Consider the following 11,119-nt stretch of genomic DNA (forward strand, 5'->3'; position numbering starts at 1 on the left):
GAAAGATTTTCTTCCCCAGACTGTCCACTTACACTGGTTCTCTCTTATTTGGCCAGATAACCCTGTATCATCTTAATAAAAGATCACAGTAAAACATTTCTTTGCAGCTTTTATACAGGCCCTTTTGTTTATCCAACATTTCCTTGGCAACTTAAAATCCAAAGCATGAAAATATTATGTATATGAGCCTTATTACTCATCCTTGTGTCTCCAATACAGTTTCAACGTGACTACCTTCTAGTGGAGAGGGAACCACTTGGCTTGATTCTTTTGGGTTCAAAATTCCATAAATTTTAAATGAGGCGAGTAAAAAGAGGTGGAGAGGTTTATAACTCCATTTCTCACGGCTCCAACAATAAAAGAACATGCCTGATATGTACTTAAAAATACATGACGTGCCACAAACCTCCCTAAGTCTAAAATCTCTCCTGACCATGGTCTATTCCCAAAATGAAGCCAAATGCCCTCCATCTCTGGATTCCTGCCTCCTTCTAGTCAATTCATACATACACTGTCAATGTCCTCTTCGTATTAGGGAGACTAGATGACTAGCATCGCATAGTCTTTAAAATTACTGGGGATGAACAGAGCACAATAAAAATAAAAATCGTGTTAAGAAGTGAAAGTCAAGAGTTTAACTTTTCAACAGGAAAAACTATGGCTCTGAATTTGCTACAGCTGCTTCTTGAAGTGGACAAACATAATGAGCCTTAGGAATACCTGAATTAAGACCATGACAAGCTATTTTAATAAATCATATCAAGGAACACAGTGGCTTTCTCCGCCTCAAAGGACACTGTGGTAATTCTGCGGTCCACCTTACAGGAGCTAGGAGCCCACACGCTGCCCTGAGTGACCCATCCCCTCCTGGAAGCACAGGGAGCAGGACATCAGCTGAGAACCAAGAGCAAAGGCTGCAGGAACATCTCCTGGAAACAGTGCACCTTACCAGGCTGACTGGTCTTCCAGAAGCCAGACTGGGTGGCTACTGCCTGAGTCCTGCGGCTATCAGGGATTTTTTTTGTTTTTCAGGTTTTTTGTATGGCTTTCTAAAAATCAGATGGAGACTGGTTTTCTCTTCAAAAGATGGCATATTCTCATGGACAAGCAAATTATTATCGATGAAATTAGCTGTGTGACCTCAGGCAAGTTACTCAGGTATCTCTTAGAATAGGGCTCTTTAAAATTTCTCTGTAAAATAGAGAAAAAGATACCTACCTGCCGCAGGGGGACTGTAAAGCAGCCAGCACTGGGCCTGGCATGAGCAGGAGCAGGTGCCCCCCAAATCCTCTCCCTTTCTCTATTCCTCTCCCCAGTGAAAAAGTAAAAGGCAGAAAGACAAGTAACTAGATAGGTGTTTTATATTTCAAGTTTTGACCCAATCAACTCTACTCTTCTCCCAACTACAACCTTAAAATCTTTACTATTTACTGGCAACAACAGCATATATTGATGTATAATCAGAATTGCAGAATTCAGACATGCAATCTAACCTTCTTGTTCTACAGATGTTGCCCAGGGAGACAAAAGGACTTTCCTTTTATCGGTACCATACATTGATGTAGTAGAAGAACCCTAAGCTGGAAAATAATAAAACAGGAACACTTCTTTAAAAATATGCTTTGCAAAAATCAAACCTGAGCCTACATGACCCACTGTACAAATATTCCCTTTAGGGAAAAAACTGCAACTGTCATTAATTCCATTTTGAGGGTCTTTCTTACATCCCATTTGGGAGTGTTTCACGTGTTTTCAAATTCATTTTCTTTAGGTTCTCGCCCTTCTTCTGGCCTCCTTCCTCCCTTTGATTTGTTTCTTCTTCAGGGTATAAATCTGTTGTACTCTACTGTAGATTACTACAAATTCATAAATGCAGGAATCAAAAAAACTTCTTAAAAAGTGTGCTTTGCCAAAACCACTTATCCCTTAAACACTTCTCAATTTCTAGACAGAGTCTTCAAAACAGAAGTCTCTTTTTTATTTTAAACTTCTAAACTTTGTGTCCTGTTACATGTCAGGCTTTCTTATCCACGTTATGTCATTAAATCACCACAATTAAAATACTACTCTTATTCTAAGACTGCATATAAACAATTTCCTCTTACCATCACAATACAAAATTACCTTTTTAAACACAGTAATATAGTTAACGTGTTCACATGTTATGTACAATACAATATAGGCAAATTCAACAACTGAAAGCACACAACTACAAGGAGGAGCTAGCTTAGCCACTAAGTGACTTGGGTGACTTAGCTTTTCTCTTATTTAAAGCCAAGCACCTTACTTTTACCCTCACATACCCGGTCAAGTGGTGTAAAAGTAAAATGATCAAAGTAGCTGCCAAAAAAAAAAAAAAAAAAGTTGCAAACTCCTTAGTTCCTGAGCTATCCTCGATCCATTAGCCAAGTATAGATCTGAAAACAAGGAGCAGCCCTGTTATTTAAGAGATGACTGAAAAATGACTTTGTTAATTAGAAGTTCAAGGGTGAGAGACTCCTCTCCACCAAAGCTCTACATAAACACAACTTCAGGTCAATCAGGCAGCAGTCCTGGTCCGAGTGGTGTCTTAAGCTGATGACTCAAATTCCCAGCAGGCTTCTAGTTTAATATTTCTTGAAACTCTAGGCTTAGTCACACAGAGACCTGGAATTTAAAGCAAATAAGGGTCTTTGCCTTCCATCCTTAAGGATATTTTTGCTAAATGACACCAAGGTAAAGAGGCAGGATGGGTTTTAATTTAGAGTTTTTACTCTCTAAGGTTTTACCAAGTTAAAAAATTTTCTGAGGTGCGTGAACCATGCAAGCTTTGAATTTCAAACACAACTATGAACCCTGCCCGGGAAACAAGTCCATTTCAAACAAGTTCTTAACAAAATGCTTTTTTTCATTTTTTAACCCCAGCCCCATTTATATAAGAGGAAGGAAAGAAGGATGGAGGTTGGGAGGGAAGATGGAAGGTGGAGAGGGAGAGTGGGAGAGGATGGCTGGTTGGATGGATGGATGGACAGACAGACGGATGGAGGGACGTGATAAGCACCTTCAGACATCCTGGAGTTCTTGAATTTATTTTGACCAAAAAACATATAATTTAACAGGTAATTATCCATACATTGTCTTCAATAACTATCTTAAAATCTGACGTAACCATAAAAAAAAAAAACTTAGTACTATTAAATAGAGTGGAGTCATTTTTTTTTTTCATAGCTCCAGAGTAATTTTTTCTACATTCTGAGCTACCAGTCTTCTAAATTCCTCAGCTCTGCTTCTCATTACAATACTTCTAGAGTTCTAGGCTAAATGTTACCCGTAGCATGGTTCAATGTATTAATTTTCACAAAATCCTAATATAATGGTAAAATGTTATCACAGGCATTTTTCTCCTCGTTCTTGTTCTCAATGTTTCATGAATTTAAGAAAAACTACCTGTTTCAGGTGTACTGAAATCCTAAAATACCATGAGTTTTGTAATTCTTTATTTGTAATATTTGCAAGGTAATGTAGAATCTGAATTCTAAGGTCCATAATGCACAGTATGCAATATAACACACACAGTGACGACAATTAGTCTATCTTCCTACTCATCTCAATACCTATATTTACTATGAAAAATCAAAATTACTCTTCATACCTGGAGCAAAACAAAAGTTTATTTATTCTAAATAAATTCTCACTTTTAGAATCCTAAATATTCAATATTCATCAAATTGAACATTAAACTTCAAGGAACAACAACGACAAAAAAAAAAAAAAAAAAAAACCCAGAGGGGCATCTATATTACAGCTTGCAAAGAAACTCTGATAAGATTTCAGACATCTCATTGGTCCCAATTTTCCCCCACCCTTGAATCGAAAGATAATGTGCTTAAAGAAAGCATTCTTTCATGGTTATTTACATCAAGTTATCAGAAATCTCATGAAAGAGTTCTTCAGTTCACCACCAAAAACCTCAGCACTCTGTTTTCCATGTTCAATAAGACCCTGGGAAAACACCAGGTCTCAAGAGAATAAAGAAAAGATGGACTAATATAAATTCATTTCCTCCCAAATAAACTGTAACTCCCTATCTCCCAGTTCTATGCTGGTACCCAATTATGACCTTCCACCTTAAATTTAGGAGATATTCAAAAACAGTACACATGCACAAGTGGGGAACTTGTCATTTCTCTCCCTCAAACCATCTCTATATAACACTGCTGCCTTCATAAGAGGGACTCCATTACCATCAGCAATTCATGTCTCTGCTTCAGCATCAGATGCAAACAAGATACGGAAACTAGATCTCTCTCCTCCATTTACTTTTTGTTCATTCCAACCTCTGGATATAATCCTCAGGTCCATTCCATTGGCCTGCTTCATCACCTGACACTCTTGATTTTTACCTTCTCAAGTCTTAGTGAGCATCCTGGTGTTATATTTCTCTGACTGTTGTGTTCATTTAAATATTACAGACTGAGTTTGTTTATTTCTCCCCTAGACAGTGCCCACCTGCCCCCATATTCTGTTCAAACTGTTTCTTTGACTTTCCAATAGTAAGCAAAAGTTGCTTTTCATAAAAATATTTCTCTAGTTGCAAAGGCGGGTACAAAAGGCTTTGTTAGAACAGCAAATGCTTTTTTTCCCTCAGTCTTCATCCATGTAACAGTAAATCACTATTTAAAGCAAACCAAAACAAAACCCACCCTCATTATGTCAGCCACGTGAAGGGACATATGGAAAAGGCACAAGAGTACAGAACCTTCATCCCAGCACAGCCAAGGGAAGCTATAAATGAAGGCAATTTTCATGAAAGAAAACATCCAAAGATATAGAAGCTGTTTATTTTAGAAAAGGGGACAAAAGAGCAGTAAGGAAAGAGAGAGGTGGAGTGTAGACAGAAAAAACTGAAACTCCTCTTTTTCTCTGTTAAGCTACAATTTTGAAAACTGTCTCCAGCAATCTAAAGTTTGAAAAGCAAAACTAACTGTATCAGTGTAAACAATTTTTTCTTGATAAAAATGAGATGTTATGAATATATTTGCAGCAGAATTATTTTTAACCTGATACACAGAGCTATCATCGCTTATTCAGAACATTTAAAAATGAGCCTTTAAGTTTCTTACAATCTTAAAGTTTTAAAATGAAAAACCTCATCCTTGTAACATCATATATCCTAAGCTACTCTGATTTAAATTTACTTCTCTGCCACCCTCTTCTAGCACTGGTTTGCAGGGGAACCTGTACAATTAATAACCTTCTTCCTTCTCATCTTTCTAAGGAGCCAAGAATGACATATCCCCTTATCTCCCTATTTGTGCCTTTAGATTGACATATTTTGCCTCATCTGTCACCTTCCATAAAACTCTGCTTTCAGATATGAGTTAATTCATTTTTAGTTGTCCTCGATGTTCTAAAATAGTGACGTTTGACAGAATTAATACAGTGCTCTAGTTCTCTCTGTGCAACCAGTATTTAATTAAAGGATCTTGGAGGCCATCTTTCTCTCGGGTTACACCATTTAAAGAAGGATGTTACTTCCTCCCTGGACAATGTGCTAAGCCACATGGCAACAAAGCTGCCATCCTAAGGTCTCCCATTGAACAGATTACTCTGTGCAAACTATCGGCAAGACATTACCACTTTATTTCACATTGCCTTTACTTTTCACATCTCTGAACCAGAACATTCTCTTACCTGCAGAGTTTCCAAAATTTCTCAAGTAGTAATGCTCCCTTATATTTTTATTTGATCATTCTTTTGTTTCACCTGGACCTCAAACACTCCTAATGGTATTTAATTCGAAGATTTTTTTGAACCTCTGGTAACAATGCAGAAAATCTTTAAGCAATTAGAGCTACCTTGGAGCACAAACTGAAACTGTCTTAAGTTCTTTTGAATTAATGTTTTTTGGCCAATAGCCCACTCAACTTGGTATGTCATAATTTTCAATTCTAAAGGTAGCATGGATGGATTTAAATTGGCACTTGCCATTTATGACACAAAGAATTGTTCTCCTGGATGGCCTTTTAAAAGCTAGACCTTCTTAATAATTTTTTGGCTATACTGGAACCACAGGAAACATGTCAATTTAAGGAAACTTCAGGAGCAATAAACTAACAAACAGACTCTAGGTGGTGGTATAGGTTATTTTTTATCATGATGTTTTCCTCTTAAAACTTTAAGAGTCAGAGAAGCCGTTAGCCTCTTATAGACACTTTTTTAAAATTGCAAACTTAAAATATTTTAGAGTGTCAAATTAACAGAATCCAAGTTCTACAGAGTTTCGAGATGCATGCAGGACATGGGTCCAGGCATTAAACCTGCTTCTCAAAGACCTCAAAGGCACTGTAGAGAGCGCACCGGAGTAAAACCAACAATGAGTAGTCCTCTTTTTCGTTTGTTTTTAATAAATATTTTACTCACACTCCTAGGGCCTTTTCAGGATAAGTATGGAAAGAGGTCTCTCCCCACCAGAGTGGAGGAAACAGGCTAAAGTAACACTCACATAAGCATGAAGGACAGTGGCTGTTCCATTGACTGAATCTTCTTCTTTGTCTCTAGAAACTAATTCCAGGCAGAGAAAAGTTACTACCGGTGATGAAGGCACTACTCTCTGAACCAGTTCAACTTGATGCACGTTACCAAACCGCTGGGCAAAACCAGACCAACTTACTTCAAAGGTGAAAGACATTTCAAGAAACTCCAGACAGCAACCCACACTTAGGTGCCAGGCAGCTGAAGCACCCTTTGTGCAAAAAGTCCACTAATTTCAGTGTCTCTTCAACAAAGGTGGCAAACTAGTGACTAAACATTGAATAATCACATCAGGAAGATGCCACCCACTCGCTAAATCCATGATTCACTAATAAGCAGGTTCAATGCAATTCATAACTTTAAAGAATGAATTACCAAAGCTTCACAACCCCCCCCCCCCCCCCAGATGTAAAGCTGCAATGTAAAAAGCAAACATTACTTATAACCCGACAAGCATTTTTACTTTGGACACCTATGGATAGTCAGTCTCTCTTCCTCTAAAATCAATCCCCCCCCCACCCCCGCACAATCTCACCTTGAATCATTTACATGCCCGAAGACAAACTCCAACTCAGTTCCACAAACTGAGTGAAAAGTCCTTGGAGCTAGGAACGTATTAATTCTTTTCCAATGTAAAAATGCGCTATTAAAAAAAAAAAAAAAAGCAAACAAACAAAAACTTCAAACGCTAAAGTACTGCTCCTTCGGTTCTTCTAACATCTCCAAAACTCAATTCAATCCCCAATGAGATAGAAGGTAGAAACTCGAATAATGCTTCAGAGAAAGATCAACATGTGTCACAGATTCCCTCCCAGCTTGTTCGCCTCTAAGGCAGTTGATTCCTTTGTTCCTTCAGACTGAACACCAACTCTTGATTAAAATTTGGAAACTACTTTGGAAAGGATGTGATGGTCTGTAAATATTTCCAGGGCAACCCTTCATAAAATAACAACATTCACTAGTAGTAGGAAGAGGACGCAGGTAGAAGAGAAAAAAGAAGCCTCCTAAAGCTTCCCAGGACCTGCACCGGGCTCCCCCTAAATGCGAACCCCGTTTCTGACCCAGAGGTAAAGTGATGGTTGAGGCCTGGGGTCCAAGGGGCCTCGCCCTCTGCAGGGGAAGGACAAGCACCGACGGGCCGGGCCCTGGGGTCTGCCTGGAGCCAGGGCGCTCCGGCACCTTTTCCTTTTCACTTTCCCCGGTCCGGGATCCAGCGAGCACCGAGCAGGGAGGCACCCGAGCGAGAGGCGGGGAGCTGCGCCCGGCGCCGCCCAGAACGCCCGGGGCGGCGAGACCCAGAGCTGCAAGGCGAGAAGGGCTCCGGGCCGAGAGAGCAGCCGAGCAGGGCACGACCCTGGCCCGGACCCCCAGTATCCGGCCCGGCTCCGGGGCCACCAGGCGGCCGCCCCACGGCCCAGGACCCGCACGGACCCGCCAGTGAGCCCGGAGCCAACTCCCCAACTTGCGGCCCCGCTGCCCGGGCCCCCCGAGTTCCCGGGGAGATTCGAACACCGCAGGAGAGGCAGGATTTCCCCGGAAACCACCCCCACACATCGCCCGGCCGCCGAGCCCACCGTGCTGTCCGCGTCCGTTCCCGCAGCAGGCAGCCCCGGCCCGACGCCCCGACGCCCCCGCGGCCCTGCCTGCCAACGCCGCCGCCGCCGCCGCGGGCCGCGCTCCCGGGTCGTTTCCGGCGGCGCCAGCGGCCGCTCCTCTGAGCCCCCCGGCCGCGGCCGCCACTCACCCGAGGCCGCCGCGGCTCCAAGCCCCGGGCTCCGGCAAGCTCACTCCGCCTAGGCGCCCCGCCGCCCGGTCCTCCCCCGGCGCCCCGGCGAGCTCTTTCCTCCGACCAGCAGCGCTGCTGAGCGCAGCAGCAGACGCGAGGCCACTGGCTGGCGCGCGGGCGTGGGGCCGGATCGTCCCTCCGCCTCGGCCGCCTTCTCCTCCTCCTCCTCCTCCTCCGCCGCCACGGCCGCCGCCGCCTCCCGAGTTCGGGGCTCTGCTGCAATGTCTGCGAGGCTGACTTTGAGCGCCTCGCTCGCCGCCCGCCCGCAGCCGCGCTCCTCCCTCCGCCGCCGAGTCCGCCGCGGCCCAGTCCCTCCCCTCGCCGCTCCACGCCATTCAGCTCTTCAGCCAAGTTTCTTAACCCTTTTCTCCCCCTCTTTCCCATTGTGGCCGGGGCGGGAGGCAGGAGCCCGGGTCCCGGCAGCACGCGGGAGCCGAGGAGCCCCCCTCGGTTGGCTGTTTTCCTCCTAGCCCGCCCTTCGGACTGTCGGGCGGGGGCTGCGGGGACCCGCGGCTGCGGGAGGATCGCGGTGGCGGGGAGAGGTAGCTGCTCCACGCGCTCGCGCAGTCCCCCGCGGCTCCCGGCTCTGTCCAGCCGCCCCCACCGCCGAAGGCGCCGGGACAGCTCGTCCCAGGGGCCCGGGGCATCGAGCTCATTCCACAGGGCAAATGCTCGCCTTGGGGGGCACAGCCCGGGGACCCGAACGCCCGGGGTCCCCTCCTGGGTGCTGACGCCTCAGGAGCCCCCTCCTTCCATTTCACCCCAGGACACGCGTCCCCTTGGCCCCTTCTCGCCACCCCCAACTTCCACCACCTTGTAATCTGTGTGTCTTGCTTTAATCTTGGGGGACAGGGGCACTAACTGCAGGTCACTTGGACCCCACGCCCAGCACGTAGGAGGCACCCAGGGATTAAATGCGGAGTGACTCCCAGAGGAAAACTGGGAAGGAGACCTGAGGAGTGCTCCGTTCGGCTCCCCAGACGGACGGAGGACCCAGGAGCAGGGTTTTTCTTCAGCTGCTTTGTCACTGCGAAGTCTCCAGCGGAGTCCGTCAGCGAATCTACATCATCCCCGGGAAGAATCTGACCCGACCAGACAAGGCAAAAGGCACAGGGCTGCCACTTCTTCAGCAGCTCTCCCTGGTTCAAGCTCCGAATAAGAAATAACAATTACATCACGAGGCTGGGGCGGCAGCGCGGTGGAGCCTCTTGGTTTCCTGCAGCCAGATCTCGCTGAACCCGCCTCTAAATTGAGGGGGATAAGGATTGGTGAAGAGAGAAAGTGGAGGGAGGAGAGAGTCATACGAAACCGTAATTTCCCCTTTCTCCCTGTATTTGCTGTTTTAAAATCTTATCCTCAGCGCTCCCCAGACATCTAACTAGAACTATTAACACCCCCTCAACACCTCCCCAGATGTCAGGTTTCTTTTTGACTACTAGCATCTAGCATTTAGTAACTCGCCATGAAAAACAAAATTACCGGGGGAAATGAGTACCGTTGCTGAAATTGTTTTTGCTTGCTCCGAAACGCTAAAGTGCAGCTTAGCCTCCCTTTAAACTCCGAAATGGCATGCCTGTTTTAAAACACTTATTACACAAAACAAGTGAGTGGATGAGGCATTCCATTCTTCTATGTAGGAAACCTTGTGAATTCCATAGCATTTGAAAATAGAGTTGCTGGTGCACTTAAAAAAAAGAACTATCCAAGTCATAAACAGTATTCTATGCCTGTTATGTAATGGCTGTGCTGTGCATTTAAAATGTCATTTAACCTTTACAAATATGAATGAGAGTTCTGGAATACCTTCACAATCTGAAAAGTGAAAGCAATTTTTCAAATTAATTCTTAAATCCAGCCCGTAGCACAGTGCTGGGTACATGGTAGGTTTATTTTGCTCCATGGTGATACTGCATTTTAGAACAATTCTTTTACATCACTCTGGTGGTTGATTCAACTGTGCAGTCTGTCGCCCTCTTATACAGTTTAGACCTCTTATGATAGTTTGTTATTTGCATATACCACTGTTTGAAATCTGTTCAAGACAACTTGGTAAAGTCTGCTGTTCTATAGCATAACATTAACCCAGGATTGATGCAAAGCCAAGTCTTCCAATTAAGTGATGATCAGCATAATTGGAGCTTGGCTCTTTAAGGAGTCAAACTTGTTTAAAAATAAAAAAAGTCAAACTTGTTTTAACTCTTGTACAAATGTTTTCTATGTATTATAAATATTTCTGTTTTCTAAAACAGTTTGGCTTTTTGTCGAAATTCTGGGTTAATTTTATTTAAAGTGTTTATTATATAGTAGGTTATAGTGGATTTAGCAACTACGTCCAGTTCCTGTTCTTTATCAGGCTTCTTCCAAGGTGTTAAGGCTGCTCCCAGGAGGTATATAAGCCATCAGTCTCTGCCCTGAAAGACTCTGGGATACTGGGACTGAGTGATTATCTCTGCCCGTTGTAGTTTCTCTCCCCCTTCTCTAACTGACAATCTGGTGTCTTTTCTCTCTTTTGCCAGCATGCCTGCCTCCAACATTCTCCTCCTCTTCTGATTGGCAGCTGCTAGTCTGGTGAGGTCTGAGAATCCAGATAGCCTCACTTGTCACAATACAGTCTAAAGTAAAACTGAGTGGGTTCCCTGGAAGGAACTAATGTGCTCACCAAGGAGTAAAGCACATGAACCTTAGTGCATAGATTCTGTGACACATTTGGACCGCTCAACTGTTGCTCTGAAAATATTCTTTTTGCTTCTTAGCAAGAGTTTTAGATGATTGCAGTTGGTAGATAAACAACTTCCTAAGTCAGGTTATATCAAGTTTTGG

The 11,119-nt window shown here is 44.0% G+C and overlaps 1 protein-coding gene across 3 annotated transcripts in view; it reads right to left on the reverse strand.

Annotated features, from left to right (window-relative positions):
* NRIP1 (nuclear receptor interacting protein 1) overlaps window positions 1–10,594 on the reverse strand; it is a 93,496-nt gene extending 82,902 nt beyond the window's left edge. For 2 of the 3 annotated variants that reach the window (XM_021070819.1, XM_021070818.1), the window contains exon 1: window positions 9,252–10,594. The gene's annotated coding sequence lies outside the window, so the exon portion shown is untranslated. Of the gene's footprint in view, window positions 1–8,257; window positions 8,587–9,251 lie in introns of those variants that run through there. The other variant, XM_013982535.2, reaches the window with a different exon arrangement.

Source organism: Sus scrofa, chromosome 13 (assembly GCF_000003025.6).
Source record: "Sus scrofa isolate TJ Tabasco breed Duroc chromosome 13, Sscrofa11.1, whole genome shotgun sequence".
NCBI classification, from domain to species: domain Eukaryota; kingdom Metazoa; phylum Chordata; class Mammalia; order Artiodactyla; family Suidae; genus Sus; species Sus scrofa.